General features: G+C 44.2%; 2 non-coding genes across 2 annotated transcripts; both read right to left on the reverse strand.

Annotated features, from left to right (window-relative positions):
- Positions 1-11,253: 11,253 nt before the first annotated feature.
- Positions 11,254-11,353, reverse strand: Trnai-uau (transfer RNA isoleucine (anticodon UAU)). The gene is made up of 2 exons: positions 11,316-11,353; positions 11,254-11,289 (listed from the first exon to the last, which is right to left on the reverse strand). It is a non-coding gene; the product is annotated as a tRNA-Ile (tRNA).
- A 996-nt stretch (positions 11,354-12,349) lies between these two features.
- On the reverse strand, positions 12,350-12,447 carry Trnai-uau (transfer RNA isoleucine (anticodon UAU)). The gene is made up of 2 exons: positions 12,410-12,447; positions 12,350-12,385 (listed from the first exon to the last, which is right to left on the reverse strand). It is a non-coding gene; the product is annotated as a tRNA-Ile (tRNA).
- Between the last annotated feature and the right edge of the window lie 4,867 nt (positions 12,448-17,314).

The raw sequence follows: 17,314 nt of genomic DNA on the forward strand, positions 1-17,314 counted from the left end.
GTAAATGTATCTTAACAATTACTAGTACTTTTTCTCAGTGCCGAGGCTTCCCCGTTATCAGCGCTGATTCCGCGTATGTTGTGACTCTGTGAGTTAACCCCGTTGCTCCGATGGCCATGGCGATGCCCATGCCCACATGCCAACAGGTGGTTGCACCGGGCTCCACATAGCTGGGGAGTATGGCTCCGAAGCTCCAGAGGCCCGGAAAGCCGTGACTGTCTGGTCTGGTGTGGTGCGGTGTGCTTGCAGAGCCGAAGGTTCATTACGCAGGTTCTTCGCTCTTATCTGGCGCACGTTCTTCTTTCCGCTTTTTGCCTTTGTTGGCTCTTAAGTGCGTTCCCCCTCCCGGCGATCCCAAGACCCCTCGGCAAACGTTGTAATTAGGCTGATGAATTTATGGAGCCTACGTATATGTGCGGCCTGATATGGTCTGAAGTGCGGGTTGCTTTGGTTTCGTACATTTCGCAGTGCGATTGCGCAAAGAGACAGCAAAAGTATCAAGCTTTAACCGAGCAGCCACACAAAGCGAGACAAAAATTAATTGAGTTTGCACTGATTTTCGAGTTCACTTATATTTGTTTTTCCGCTCGTCGCACGCCTTCCCCAATTGATAAAGTGACAATTTATAGTCCCTTTTAATTGATATCGTCATGCGCCGGGGCCCCCGCGAGGGCCCTCGAAAGCCCGATATCTGTTTACATGCACCGGGAATTATCGGTGAGAAATGTGCACTTGAATTTCCGACAGCCCAACACGACCTGTACATCATGTGGCGTGTTTTTCGGTTCCACTGCCCTCTAAGGTGCCGAATTTGATCTTGAGGGAGCTGAGTGCTGACCGGATGTGCCGGAGATCGATCGATCGGTCGGAACGGAGTCGCATGCTATTAACAAGGCCAAATAAAGTAGTTACTCTGAGGATTGGTTGGGGGCTTCCAGTAATCACCTAACAGATACATTGGAACTTGGAGTTTCAAAATGTTATAAATCCTATAACATTCAAATAATTGCATTAGTAAAGCTGCCTCTTTAAGTATTGTAATCACAATTGTCGGGATGCTGAGCTCAGACATCCACAGATTATTCTGCCAAGCAGATGTCCAATCTTCCACTCCCGAGCGATCAGCTAAATCCAGTTGGCTAAACAATTCAATTCGAGTATCTCAATGGAGTGACCAAACTGCTAACGGCCGCGATAAGTCGCGTAACAAATTTCTTTCAATTAAAAATACTCAGACGGCATTTAAAAAGCCATTCCAGCCGCTTTGGTTCAGCTCCAGCCGTATACTTATGTATATATAAATAATTACTTACGACTGCATAAAGATAAAAGCCAAATTAGACGCTAATTTTCAGGCTGCAACAAAGCCGGCAAAGGCCATAAAATGCAAGCGCAAATTGAAATCGAAACCGTAGCAGCGCTGTGGCTGTGCTTTCGGCTGGGGGAAACATTTGCGAAATGTTTTTCGCGCAAATAACTCAATTGAAATGCCAACGGAACTGACACGCAGCGACAAGAAATTGAAAATAACGAAAAACAATTGAAAAGGTCGGAGTTTGGGGAGGCGTTCCTCCAGCTCGAAACCGAAGCCGAAGTCGTGGACTAATTAGAAAATGCAAAGCCAGGCTGCCTAATTGCTGGAAAAAAGTAAAAAGGCGATCTTGGATGCAAGGAGAGCGGCGCCACGAGAGTGGGACTGGAGTAGCAACAGCAACAGCACGGCGGCAACAGCAACAGCACGGCAGCAACACCAGCGGCGCAGCAGCAACATCAACAGCTGGCGTTCGATTGGCGCAGGTGCAGCTGCCTGGCGCTTAGCTCAAAACTGAAAACTGAAAACCCACAACGGAAAACTGAAAAGCCAAGCTCTGACTTAAGCTGGCATCGAAGTCTTGGCCAAAACAAAAGCAAAAGCAAGAGCTGCGGCTCAGAGCAAAAGCAAAAGCAAAACTGACGTCGTCGTTTGGCGCACAGGTGGCTCGAGATTGAGCGGCCGGCGGGTGACTCACATCTATTTGCAATTCCCGAGACTCTAGCGCGAGCGTATCGAAAACAAGTCAAAGTCAAAGAAAATCTCGATTCGCACTTTGAATACCCTAGAGAACAAACGAAGTCAAAAAATTCTTGATGATTAGGGGGAGCGTTTTACTACTACACACCTACTTACCGGCAGAACCATCATGGCTTTTGAGTGTATCACTTATCAGCATGGTCAAAATACCCTTTTGGGGAATGCCTACAGTAACTCCTATTAAAACACCCCAGTTATTTCTCCCCTGAAAGCAGTACACCCGCCAAGGCACTTCGCTGAAGGGTATCTTAGACATATAGCAATTATCGCAGTTGCTGGCAGGCGGCTCCGACTCAGACTTGCCCCCTCTTATTGTTTGCTATTTGCTTTGCATTAGCCGACATTTAAGCACGGCTATCGATTTAATTTGAGCCCCGATCCGACGGCAGCCTCCCCCGCCAGCTGGAGGAGAATAAAAGACCAGACTGCGGTCTCCAGACTCAGAGGAGAAAAAGCCAGACGAGGTCCGCGGTTTGGCAATTTGTTAACTGCACCTAGTCGAGCGCGGAGTTCTCGTAAATCTTGGCCCAGTCGGCAGGTTGACAGATTCGTTAAATTTTATAAGGCCTCCTGCCTCCGCGCCTTTGGCCCTCTAATTTGAACCGTTCGCGTTGCGTTAAATGTCGCAGAATTCCGGGGAGGAGGGCGGGTTTTGCAAGCCAGATTGGAGCACTGGCAATTTTTGAAGTTTTTATGAGCGCAACGGTCAAAGTTCGGAGTCGCAAATTAAGTGACGGCGCGCGCGTCTTGGAGGCGTCGAAACGCTTCGTGGAGTTGATATGATCGAGTGCAGACTTAGTTTTCGGGTATTTTGGGGCAGGAAATTACCGTATGTGCCCCTTAGGCTCAAAAAAGATATTACGAAGATTAAATTAGTAAATAATAATTTAGAAAACACTGAAGAACTCAATAATCTGACAAGAAATAATAAAACATTTCAAGAACCCAATGAATCGTTTACTGAAAATACAGAATAATACAGAGTTTAGATGTTTGTAAATTAAAATACAGAAGATACTTTATATTTGAAATGCTTGATTATTCACAAATGTACAAAGTACAATTTCACACAGTATGAGCGTAATTTTTCTAAGAACCATTCAGCACATTTTTGAGTTTTGATTATTTATGGGCTTGTTCTCAGAAGATGTACCGGGAATTGCAAATAAACAAAATAAATATATGATGATTTATAGTAAATATTGCTTAATACTAAGTAAAGATCTTTATAATACTGTGAAAATTACAGTTTTGTGCCGACCCTTAGCCTAATCTCTGCAACCTTCGATCTTTCTGGACGCGAAGAATGTTGATTGAATGAGAAATGAAAATGAAAGCCACTCCGGACTCGTTGATTTTGACAAATAAGCTAATTCGAACTTAAGATAAGCACGCCGGCGATCAATAAAGTTGGGGCTCCCACGCTGGAACCGCCGGGGCATTTCATCAAGGTTTGGAGAGCGTTTCCGCTGGCATTCGCAGCTGCCAAGACAAATTGGCTGCTCATCAGCACATAAATTTTAAACAACAAGCGCAGTTGTTGTTTTATTTCGATATTTTGTTGTTTTCAGTGCTCTCCGCATACTTTTTGCATTTGTTTTGCTGCAATTGCAACGGCAACCTTCAAAGCCTCAACATGAACATGAACACGAACGTGCGCTGCACTTTTCCGCAATGCAACGCCGCCGCCGCCGACGGTAAATCAAGTCCAGAGGGTGGGAGCGGGATGGGGAGCTCTGGAAAAGAGACAGAGATATGTCGGGAGAGAGAGACGGGCACAGCGGCTGAAGATGCCGCAAGAAAGAGACAGGGGATCGCTAGGATGCACAATGAAAAATAGGTCTTAGGAATGACTCTTCCAGAATTCTTTCTATATTGGATATTTCTTTCCTGACATAATCCCCTCTATAAGAAGATATTCTGGGAACCCCAAAGGAATGAGGGATATAAAATGCTAGTCCCTTAACAAATTGATCTCTTTTTATGTGCATTATATTATGATATGCAAAAATGATTATTTTTTCTATAAATGAGCAGTATTTTCCCCCAGTGCATTCAAACCCGAGGCGTGGGCCGCCGGCAGGTGCGTTCCACAATTGATTGACTGACTCAATGGCTAACTGACTGAATGACAGACAGACAATGACATTGCAATGCCGCCGTCGCGACTTGCACAACAACAGTGGGCCAGCGAAATTGGCTTTTAATTTTTTTGTTTTGCTAAACTACTTAACGAAAAAAAGTACGAGTAGAACCCAACTAATGTGAAATATGCAAATTTCCAGATAGATAAACAAAACAATTAAGGCACGTGCTCCGGCAACGAGGCTGGTGGCCCCGATGACCATAAACCCATCGCCAGCTGACAGCTGACAACTTTATCTTTATCAGCGATGATGTTGTGCATCAACCCCTCGAGCCTCGACCCCCACCCCTGGGCTCTCAGTTCCATATTTCCAGGCCCATCAATCCCCGAATCCCGCACCTTGGCAGGCGGAACACGTTTCGTCGCTCAGGAAAGTCCGCTGGGAAATCTGCGAGTTCTTGGCGCATCTGAATAATTCATAACTCCCGTTCGGGAGGTGAGTTTGGGTAGCACGGATGGTAAAAGCTCTTAGGGGTTGTCCACTTAGTCCTCGGTGTCGTGGCAACAAGATTGCCATATGTCGCGTATGCAGGGCCAAAGAGCTAAACGTGTTGCCACAACAGCGACACGAGGCGTATGCGTAATCCAAGCCCTCTTCGCTCCTCTAATTGAGTTGCAGTTTTTGGGACTCTCGGCGGGCGCGGAGCTGCGGGGTGTGCGTCTTATTGGGTTACCATTCGGATGCAGCCAACGATGAACCGATTATGACAGATGGCCGGCCAAGTTGCCGGTCCCGAGTGCCGCGCCAAGGATGCACTCGGAAAAATACGTAATGGAAAAATATATGTTAACAAGTTTGGAGAGCAGCAGGATTTTAGATTAATTATTATAAGAAGCTCATTTTGACTTAAAAAAGAAAATTGTATTTATTTTCCACTTTGCTGTTATTTGTAATTGAGAATTAAAAATTCTTGTTTTATTATCAACATGTTAGAAGTTATAAGTTATCTTTGGGTAATCAGCTTGAATTAGTGTTTATATGTGAAATTAAGGGGCCAACGAAATTCCCAAGTGGCTTGTCGTTTCGCTCAGTGTACTTGCTGCGCTTTTTGGCATGTGGCACAAACAGCAGCTTGGAGCAGCGCTTTCAACTCGATCTCAGCCACATGTTATGATTGGTTCGTGGGTGTGTTGAGTGACTCACGGTACGTGCTACTGTTCGACGGCTCAAAAAGTTATTAAATTTTTATGAACCCGTACATGCACTCATTTGCGCGGATATGTTTCCTCAACCCGTTCCATTTTCCTCCATCCTTGGGGACCGCTCACCGTAATGGGCGGCAATGGAAGGGTTAAAGCCAAAGCCGCCCGATCCCAACACGTGTCGTACGTGGCCGCCATTAGCGTAAACATTTCGAATGCCTTCTTGAGTGTCTGCCAAATTGCAGCCCGCTATTATGTGTATATATTTCTTGTTGATTTTCCTTTCGTTTTGGGCTGGGTCAAAAACTTAATAACACGGCCAATTTCCCAAAACATGGAAAAGCCAGGGGTGATTTATGGGGAGGAATCGAACGAGACTTAAGCAAATTGAATTTGTTTCAACTTTGATGTAGTGCAACGTAATCACGGACATTTGCAGGGGTCAAGGGTCGTATATAGATCGAACTGCTTGATAAACAGTTTACAAAAGTTAAATGAAAGTAAAGATATTTTTCAACATATTAAATTTGCCTTTATAAAGATATAATCTGATATTTTTTATCTGATATGAAAACACGTTGCTGGGAATTGAATCTAACATATTTGATAGGTTTAAAATCTACAATATGTAGATACCACATTTTCGCCAACCAATCGATATTGGTTTTCGAGTAGCCAGTCATTCTTCATTGATTCGCCTCGCTGACCCCAAAATGTCGTGGAAATTTTGCGCACTAATTGCACGGCGAACGCCCATGGTGATGACCCAGTGAAGTCGGTGCCAACGAAAACATTTGGCAGAGATATACGATCAAAGCGAACTGCGACCAGAAGTTCCACATGTTGGGTAGACAAACTGCAGTTAATAGCCGTTTTTCAGTTCTCCATCTATATGAGGTGGAATCGGGGCTACGGAAGGGAGGTGCCATGGCGTGGTCTCTGTGGCGCATCAACGTCAACAACATCATCGTCATAGTCATCGCAAGAGGGAGGTGTAGTAGATGGGGTCAACCTACTTCTGTTTTATGCACAGAGAACAAATGCGTACCTACAGGCGGTAAATATTCGAAAAATCGTTCAGCTTTCAAATAAATAATATGTATTATTGTCTGGTCACACCTTTTGAGGGTTATGCATTATTTGGCATGTTGGTCACACTAATTTATATAATTTTGTGGTAAATATATGCAAAATAAGTTGCTAATGTAGATGTTTTGCCCAGTGATTCCACTACCGCAGCTGCAGCTGAAAAACATCAATCAAATCCTGAGCTCTGCGCCTGTGCTCGTGGGACGTCACATCTGCGATCTTCAATATTTTCACAGCGCCACCTACTGACCATCGCCCCTCGCGATCGCCTTCAATGAAATATTCACACACAAAACGTTTTCATCAAATTTACGTAACGTTAAATTCGAATAACGAACATCTGTGCAAACAGGCGAGTGCGATCTGTGTGCCCCTAAAAGCCTCCCAATTGGCTCGCGAGCAGCAGATGCGGAATGCGCCTCGGACTTCACTTTACTCAGCTTTACCCACTCGTACCCCGCCCCGTTTGGTATCCCTCAGATACATCCGCTCTGTTCCCATTTCCAGCCAGCTGCCCATTCCGTCCGTCCATCCGTCCGATCCATCCATCCATGTCCGTCCGTCGCTTTGGCGTGCTAATGAAATCGAGCGCGTTTATTTGTTTATATGGCATTTGTCAGCAAACTTAGCATATGGACAATGCGACCCTGATATGGGGATTCAGGGGCTTTAGGCGGAAAGATTCAATTACGAGCTTCAAGAAGGGCTTAACAAAAAGCTGGATTTGAAAATTTTCAAAGTTTGCTCAATGATTTAATTGTAGTTTACCTGATCTCTAAGGGAAACTGTGTGGCAGTTGGATATTCTATTGCCTGATTCTCGGTGCCCACTGTATCTATACCCTAGATCCCCCATTCCGTTTCATTCGCGATGGTAATTGAGGCCCGTCGTGTGTCTAAATTGAGTCTGGCTTGTCGAAACGCCATCGATTCCACCGCCTCTGTGTATTTTATTGTGCTTTCCGCATTTTAGCCGGCGTTCTGAGTTGGCCACCAGCGTCGATCGTCACCAGTTGATTGGCCAGTCAGTCCGTCACTCGAATTAGCTTTATGTCGCCGATGCCGATCGCGATCGCTATCTGTATCTGTATCTGAGTCTGTGCAGTATCTGTATCTGTATCTGCGGCTGTGTCGCCTCAGCGTTGCCAATGCAAATTCTCTAATTGTTTATTAACAATTGCCGCCGGCCAATAGTAAAGCAATTAAAAGGCACAGACACCGGTAAGGTAGTGGTTATTTCGTTTTTACGATTTTCCTCAGCTTTATTTTGGAGTTGCTGCAATTTGTCTGCTTTGATTTTGAGTTTGCCACCATTGTTGTGGCTGTTTTCGCCGTTTTCGATTGAGTTTTCGGTTTCGTATTAGCCATGGGATTATGTCATGCAATTAACAATGGCATATTGTAGAGGTTGTTGTAGAGTTGCTGCTGTTGCTGCTGTTGCTGCTGCTGCTGCCGCATGTTGCTCGTGCGCCTGTTGCTGTTGCGCTGTGTTGCTACCGTTTTCGGCTGTGGAAATTGGGCCTTTGAATGCGGATTTGCCCGGGCTCGCTGAACTGTCGGTTGCGTGCACTTTGCTGAACTTCTGCGGCCGCCTCTCCGGCAATTGTTGCATGTAATTAACCAACATTGACATGTCTAGCAATGCGTTGCGACAACAAATTGACGTAAGCGCGTGCGTCATTCGGCTTGATTCGATTCCCCGGGGTTTCGGTCTCGGTTTCCATCTGAGTTCCACTTCCAGTTCACGTTCACCCCACATCTGCTGCTCTGGGCGTGACTTATGCCAGTATTTCTTGGCACCTTGGAGCGAGCAAGGCTGGGCGGGCACGTTCATTAGATGAAAGTGCACCTGGTTCACCCGCACATTGCCGGGCTCACCTCACTCGCACTGTGCGGGAAATTCTCAGCTGGAAAAGAGCTTCCAATAGTGCATTTTCTCAGGTTACTAATAAAAACACAGCAATCGAACCCAGCGAGGGAACCAAAGCTATCCGTAAAACCGATCCAAAATAGCCGTAAAAAAACTTCTTACTATAGCACCCTCAAAAATAAAATCCTCTTCTCAACTGAAAGTAACTCTCAAAGCTCTTCAATAATTTATTGGATTGTTTTTTATAATTCTCCTTAAACTCTCCAGTTTGTAAAAGCCCCCTCTGGCTGTCTAACTAATTTATAACCGACTCACGGCGAAATAAAAATAAATGATCAAAGTAATTATATTAATGCAGGCCAATAATTTAAGGCAAGAAGCACTCGAGCGTAATTCAAGGCATAAACCTTAATTAATGCCATTAATTGAAATATTCGGACTGCGGCCGAAATTCGGTTTCCATTCGCTTGACAAATGCTCGAGTGGAGTAAATGTTTGAGCAAATCACTTGGCTGTGTAAATCGGTGTAAGTGTCGGCTGGGTCTGCCGGACTTTCACACATCCGAGCACCCTAAGAAACCCGCGCAGAAGTGCTGAGATGCAGATGCACCCGGTGGTGGCCACTTGAGATGCAAGATGCAACGCACCGCACGATGCAATTAGTGTTAAAAGACACAAACACGCCGCCGCAGACGCCGCGAGCTGATGATGTTGGCCAGATTCGCCAGATACCACATGCTCCTCAATCCTCACCCGATCCCGGAGCCAGGAAGAGCCACTAATTGGCCTAATTCTCACTTCTTTTCGGCCCACGCAGCGGTGTAAGCGGTGGAGAGGTGGGCCAAAGGGGGAGGTACCAAGTGCAGAGAGAGAAAAGGGGGTCAGGAATTTACTAGTGTGATGTTATATCACATATTATATGTATAGATATCATAGTAGTATTGATACTATCTATAAGACAATTTAGTATATTTACATTTATTAATTGTAATATCATAATTAAATTATATGATATCTTTCTTTCCTAAGATTTTCCAGTGTTTTATGAACGGATCTCGCCTGATCCTCATACATAAACAACTCCGCGAACAAGAAGCAGAACAAGCGGCAAACACGAGTGTCAGACGGCGACCGCCCAACCGCGAACCTCCCTCCGGAATGCAGATGAGTATTCACGAGGACGAGGATGGGGTGGGGATCCGTCCCCGCGATCATGTTGCGGGTTCCGATCCGATCCGCTACGATCCATTCCGTTCCGGTACGTGTGAAATGATGTGCTGGGTGGTCTGTTCCAAATCAATTGCTGCCCTCGGAAGAGGAAGGCCCTCCACGCGCGATGTTTATTTTGCATAAATGTTGCCCCAAATATCGCAGCTGTAAACACATATCGAACGCGGTTGGATTCCCGTGCCTAATGCCTGATGCTTGATGCCCGATCCCGAAATCCAGATCCGATCCCATCGTGATTATGCTGCCTCCGGATGGGCATCAAGCATCTGCATCTGCCCGAAAAGTTTCGGCTCTGTAAATATTTGTTTTAAATTCCGCACGCCTACCACTCCAAAAAAGTATATAAAAACCCTGCCCCAAGCCTCGAGGGCCACCGATGTCCGTACTCTCCCACTCCATTTGCGGGGACCACCAAAGTTTGCTGGCCCCTTGGAACTCGGAGGGCGATCGGCTGCAGCTGCTCGGAAAATATGCTAAGTACTGGGAGTACACTGGATCGGGGGCCGAAAACTGTACCAATACATTACCTTTGATAAAATTTAGGATGAGAATTGTATTTTAATATAATACAATAGAGTAGGTAAAGACCTACAAAGGTCAAAAATCGCCACATAACTTGTGTTTTAAATAGATCATCAAAACAATACAAAAGAGTATTTCTAAAAGTACTGAAATATCTTATAAAAGCGTTAATTTGGCTAAAGACAGTAGTTGTTGACCACTGTGCCATCGATCGTCTTGCGGACGTCGTCGTCATCGAAGCTGTGTAAACAAATCAGCCGCCGGACTGCAAGCATTTTATTGGCATTGGCTGGCTGCGCTTTTGCCCCGGCTTTCGGATATGGCCGATATAGCTCATGCGCTGGCCTTTTATTGCATTCACTCCAAACACTCGGCACTCCACAACGCCCACATTCCCATGCTTTAGAGCCCAGGCCCATCCCATGCCATGCCCATGCCCATGCCCATGCCCATTCCGAGATCCTCGGAGGGGATCTCTTTTTCAACACCTTCTTGTGGCCGCATCTGTTTGGCGTTTTCGAATTGTTGTTTAGATTTAGACCCTGCTGCAAGATCTGTTCATAATTTCAATTGACTTGGGCGCGCGGAGATCGTAAAAATTATTTATGTGGATAGGCGAACGAACACTCGCCGCGGCGGATATTGTTCGATTTCCCAGTGATTAATTGCTCCTTTCTACAACTCAGCACCGCTGCGAAGATCTCCCTACATCCACATGGCCAGGGAAAGATAGTGATTATCGTGTTTGGTGGGGGCACTGTTGAATTTTCAAACAAACTCGGCCCGTCCGCCACTTGATTTGTTTGGGTGGCATGTTCAGGCTCAGGAACTTTTGAAATCGATTTGGGAGTGGATAGGGATGTATCTGAGGCAGCAAATTTGGTTGAATAAGCTGTTGACAGACACCCGAAATGTTTACAAGCAATGGCCAAGTGTTCGACAAGGGTTTTAGGACTTTAGTCTACATGTGGGTATAAATGATATACGCTTAATTAAAGCCGCAACCCAAAAATTTTATAATTCATTTGTAAGCAGTTTTTTCGAACTTAAATTACCACTACTAGATATACAACGTACTCCTGATATATTTAAGCTAGAAACATAGTGTTCCTTGAATAACAAAAGGCGATACAAACTAACCAAAAAAGGGAAAGTGCTCCAAAATAAACGTTCCCAAACGACCTGCTCCAGGTGAGGCTCGAACTCACAACCCCGGCATAGCTCATATACACACTGAACACTGATTATAAGTACCGTGCGCTAACCAATTGCGCCACTGGAGCGTTGCCCGGGCGCCGCCAAAAGCTCAAGGAGACCCCGAGCCCGGAAAATAGAACAATCCGATGTCCTTTAAGCTCTCTTCCAGGCTTTCTTCTCCCAGCTTTCCCCGAAGTGTATTCAAAAGAAAGCGCATTCGAAAACAATCCCTTTAAGCTGGCTTTAATGCGCTTATCGGTAAAGTTATTAAATATATTTAAATTTTGTATAATATTGTACAGAGAGAAAGATACTATTATGCTCCCGTTTCCAAAAATAGTTTATGACTAATGCTTGGCAGCTGAGCTTGCTTCCAAACATGGTATTCCAGCCGCCACACAACAAAAAATTAAGTTTTATAATCTTTGTTCAGCTTTGTTGTAAACAGACTCCATTTTGTCCAATAAAAAACTATTAATTAGCATAAATAAAAAAAATTTTAAACACGAATATTAAAAAGAGAGTAAAATATAGGTTATTAGTTAGAAAACTCATGTGCCTCAAATAAAATCAAAACATTCAAAATACTTAAGCGAAATTTTTCATTTGATTCATTAACACGTGCCTCCAATAGAACATAAAACATGTATACTTTATGGAAATATTCCATTTATTCAAAAACATTAAGATTTTAAAAAATGTAGGTTAGATATTTTTGGAGGTGCACTTTTTTTAAAAGAAAATCGAATCCAAATTGCGAGATCGAAATATTTTAAATATAAATACCACGGGTAAGTAATATAAATTTAAACATATTTGAATTCAAATTTTAAATAATTTTTTTTTTTAAACTAAGCAATAAATTTTATAAAAGGTATTTTAAACCAAGAACATTTTAAGTAAACAATAGCTGAAGAAAAGACCGAAAACAAGAGAACTATACGGGCATAGCGATTAAAATTGTGAAAAACGCTTGAAAAACGCGATTTATGCAACGTAAACACTTTTAAAATACAGAAAACAACAAGAAAAAAGAAAAAAAAAGAAAAGTTGGACTAAAAAAATTAAAGTCACCAGCGACTTGCTCCAGGTGAGGCTCGAACTCACAACCCCGGCATAGCTCATACACACAGAATACTGATTATAAGTACCGTGCGCTAACCAATTGCGCCACTGGAGCTGTTGACTGAGCGCCGCCAAATGCTAAACAAGACTCTCGGCCCTCAAAATAGAACTTTTGCTCTCGCGCTCTCTCGCTTCCCTTGTTGTTGTTCTTGTCTCTGTTTGGCCTGGGCAAAAGTATCTTTAGGATTTTAAAATCATTGCTGCCAAACCAGAGGAGGTAATCAAAACATTTAAATTGCGAATTATACAAAATTGTTCTATCTCGCATTTAAAATGTTGATATGGGAAAACTGTGTAAGACTGTTTGGTTGTTAATTACTAAGACTAGTTTATGCCTCTCTCCGTCTCTCTCTGCTTGCAAATGCGTGTGGATGAGCGCTTTAATTTAAAATTTTGGTGATAAGAATTAACAACAAAAAGAATTACAGAGAATAATGCGACAATCTGAGCATCCGAAAATCTGAAAATGTGCCAAATGAGTCAACGCCTGTATTACTTGTCATTTAATTCTTATTAATGTGTAGTCTCAAGCAGAAACGAAAGCGAAAGCCAAGAGTTAGAATTATTAATATGTATTAGGTCAATGAAAAGGGAATTTCGTCTCGATTTTACTTTCAATTAGCAATGGATATGGCCCACTAAACGATGCAAATGATTGGCTTTTCACTTTCGTTCGCTTGTCACTGAGCTACCTACAGAACAGGTGTGCTGATTACGAAGAGGCCCGTGAAAACTACAGTCCCCTGCCGAGTACTGACCCCCACCCCATGCTCTTCCCCCTGAATTGCCGATTCCATTACCATGTCAACGGCGGTGCAGCAGCAACAAAGGCAAAGGCAGTTACGACAGTTCGATTTCTTTCGAATTTCATTTGCAATTGCAAAATCCCCTACATGAGGAAAAAGCACAAGCAAAGGCGGGGAGTGTACAAGCCGAAGATTAAAATACTCTATAAAAAGTAGTAAATATATATTACAAAAAATTAATTCAAAAAAAGCTTAAAATCTAAAAAATAGTATGTGTTTAAATAAAATTTGAATAAAACAGTAATATTAGTAAAAAAGACTTCAACAATTGTGAAATAAAATAAATAAATTTTATAAGCATATAACTACTGCACAATTTTTCACTTCAATCGTAGATAAAATCTGCAAATGGTTGCTGATTATTTGTTAACCTACAACGAAGTAATAAACTTAAGTCAGAGCATAAGCAGAGATGATAAAATCAAAAGGCCAGAGTCAGGAAATGCAAATGCCGCTAATTACCTGAGCCGTTGCTTTGGCTCTGGCTTTCGTTGCCGATGTTGATGTGGCCATAATCGCTTCTAACTAAATGAAAAGCATGCAATAACAATAACCATAAAGTACAAAAGGCAATCCCCGCCGGCGGAAAACAACAGAAACCACAGCAACACCTGAAGCCATGACAAATGACCACCATATGACATTAATAATCATAATTCAAAGGCTGAGAAGTGTAAAAACAGCCAGTTTACAGCGGAAAAACTTGGCGGAACCAGCAGACTAAATCCCTTGTCATGTCATGTTGTAATTAAAAATTGAAAAAATGTATTTCCATGTGACAGCGACAGTTAATAATACTGCAGGCCACCATAGCATTATCGCACAATTATGTCGCCCGGCCGAGAAGTGCCAAAGTGACAACGGCGAACGAATAAAATTTAAATATATGCAAAAGGCGAAGCGATGTGCCACATACCTACATAAATTAATGCTCCGTTGTGCAATTGTAGTGCTGGGAATCGAGCGAAATCGAATTAGAGGCGAACCCGAGCAATCAAAGCACAACTATATGCATCAGTCGCATGAAGGAGCGAACTAGAGCACAGATTGAGCTGGGCTGGGGATGGAGATGGGGTCTGCGAGGAAGCCAGGGTTGCCATTGACGACTCTTCGAGACTGGCGCCACTGGAAGATGGGAAAAAATGTGGAAAACCATGACTGACAACAACAAAACAGGCACAAATTGCAGGCGCTGCAACACCCATCAAGTCGGAACAATGGACACCAACGAGAATCGATTTGTGAGGCCAATCAAGCTGATTCTTGGAAAGAGATCTAAGAATAAACTTAGGAAGTGTTACATTTAAAACAGTTCGGAGCTCTGAAAAAACACCCAAACAAGAGCCCACGATTGAGTCATTCAATATGAATTTTTGGGAAAATCACAGAAATATTTTTATCAGCCGGAGGAAATGCGAACGCACATGCCAAATCTTAAAGCCACTTTCTCCCGCAGATAAGCGCAAAGAAACAAAGAAGAAATGGGAAACAGCAGTATATCTTGGCCATTACAGTTCCCTGCCCCGTAATTAAGATAAACACAAGCTGGCCAGACGACCCACGCCGGCAAAACACTGATAAGCCGCGCTCAACTTAGTCACTACAGCAGCCACACAAGGCGCAGATGGTCATGGAAGAGTGAGTTACTTTGGAGTATAACTTTATAGTTGATAAATGAAAAATTGTATAATTCATCTCATATCTTAGTTATATTTTTTTACTATATTATATGTTTGTTCATAATGTGTGTTTCATTTAGTGGGCATTGTGGCTTCCCTCCAAGAAATGTGTATCTTATGGATTGAACAGGTTACCCATGGAAAGTCCTATTGCTCTGGCCTGCTCTGTGGGTAGTTATGTGGCTGAGGCCCACCCCTGCAGCTGGGGGACCTTCTGCCTTCTGCAATCTCGAAGACTCTGCGGACTGGCACACAAAAAAGTGCATTAAGATTACAGCTGGCGACCGCCGACCGCCGACAGTTGCTGCCTTTGTGGAAGGAGCTTATCAGCTGTCGATGCACTTGTAGCGCCACTTTCAGTTTCGCTTGGAGACGCAGATGCAGTCGCAGATGCAGATGCAGATGCCGTTCGAGTTGCACTTGGAGCTGGGCGAGCTGGGGTGATTGGGGCTCCAAAGGGGAGGTTGCGGGGGCGTGGGCCCCTGTCGGACAATACGATTGATTATTGACTCAGCTGCATTTGCTTGGCGAAGCGACGACACGCAGAAAAACAGAGGAACTGATTTAAATATTTAAAATTAAATAATCAGTATTTGGGAAATATTTATCAACAATTCGAGAGCCACTTATATATTTTCAACTAAGTGTTTCTATAGACTCCGTTGATGACTCAGAAGAATTAATAATTATTAAAGTTATACTTAACAGATAAGAACAATCTTAAATAGTTTATTGGACACACATGGATGTGGGGAACAGATGGCCGACTTCCGCGGCGGGTTTTCCCAGTGCAGGCTTGACTCTGGCCCGGGGCCACTTCAGGGCAGCCTCACTTAATCACGGATCAGATCATCGCGAATTGTTGTTTACCTTCTCACGCGTCAGCGGCTGGAACGCGAAATGCAAAATGCTTTTCAGACCCACAACGCCGCAAGGTACAAAAATGAGGCCCAAACGCCTGCGCAGCCCGCTGATTTCCACCAGGCTTCCCATCCTCCGCCAGTATCTGTATCTGTATCTGTATCTGTACTTGCATCTGTATCTGTATCTGGGGACCCTCGCTCGCACTCTCACAGCCAGCACTTTGCGTATTATTTGTTTCGTTTATTTGACTTTCTCATAACTTTTGCTTACTTTGCGGCGGCTGAGTTGGTCAATACCCTGAAATATTAAAGACGTATGAGCCTGTTGCCAGCGGATGAAATGTGGTGCTTAGGGTATCCCCGATTCGGGCTGTCCCGACCCACACCAGTCCCTGAGCCTCGGGCCCGAGTACTTAGCTCAGTGTGTGTTTTTGTGTGTTTTGCTCAACTGAAAGTTGGCGTCGTAAGATTTGTGCCTTGTGTGCGCACCTGATCAAACTTCACGTTCGCGTCATTTGCCTGCGCCGCGTCGTTGTGTCGGTCAAGCGGAGTCAAGTTTGTGGGAATTTTTTCGCTGTTTTTTCGCTGCGCCCAAGCCCAGCCCGAGTGTACTTTCTGCCCAGTTCGGAGTCTGCCCCCCGACTTATCCCTGGGAGAGCACCGCTGGCACCCGAACTCGACTAGCTGGAATTTATAACCGGCCACAGTTGTGAATTAAACAATTTAGCCAAATTAACGCAGTTGGCCGCTGCGTGCAGCGCATGAAAAGTGAGCGAGAAATATGCAAACGAAAGCAGCAGCACATTGGGTGCATTGCAGGTGTTTGAACTCGATCGTCGATCGTCGCCAGCAAAAATACGAAAAAATGAAGAAAAATTGGAATAATTGGGCGACAGACGCTGACGCCGCCGATTTCGGAGCGGTGAACATAAAACACACATCGTCGCGACGGCGACGCGTGCAAATGCGAAATGCAAAACAAACAGTCTTCGATATCGAAATTGTCTCGATAATTAAATGCGTCGAGCGGTAAAAGTATGTCAGCAATACGCCGGTCCCAGTCGGGGAGCAGGGCGGAGGGGTCTGGTTACTTGATATTTATCAGGTGTGCCCGCCTGGCGACACTGGTCCATATCGAAAATATGACGACCGAGGCTTAACTGAAAGTGGGATGGTGAAGTTTGAAGATACTTTCGTCATATGTATATTGTGTCTTATGTTTTATCAAAATTCGAAGAGTATTATTGCCCAAGAGATCCCAATATTAACTGCCAATCGTCATTATCAATCACAAGTTAAGCCCCCCAAATAAAGTATCTTTGTATCTTTCTTGTTGGCCAGTGTCTCCGCGAGCCACGTTCGCTTGGCAGGGGGCCTCCCAGCTGAGTTCCCGGGTTCGTTTCTAGGGCGTTGACATTTCGAGGGCGCAGCAATTGTCCGATGTTTGTCCAATTCGTCACCCAGCCGCGGACCAGATCATGTCACTATATGGCCCCGCCGCCGAGGCCCCCTTTCCGTGCAATTTGAATTCGGTTTCGTCAACTTAATCAGAGACGGCGGCCCAGTTGGCGCAT

This window comes from Drosophila biarmipes, chromosome 3L (assembly GCF_025231255.1).
Source record: "Drosophila biarmipes strain raj3 chromosome 3L, RU_DBia_V1.1, whole genome shotgun sequence".
In the NCBI taxonomy this organism is placed as follows: domain Eukaryota; kingdom Metazoa; phylum Arthropoda; class Insecta; order Diptera; family Drosophilidae; genus Drosophila; species Drosophila biarmipes.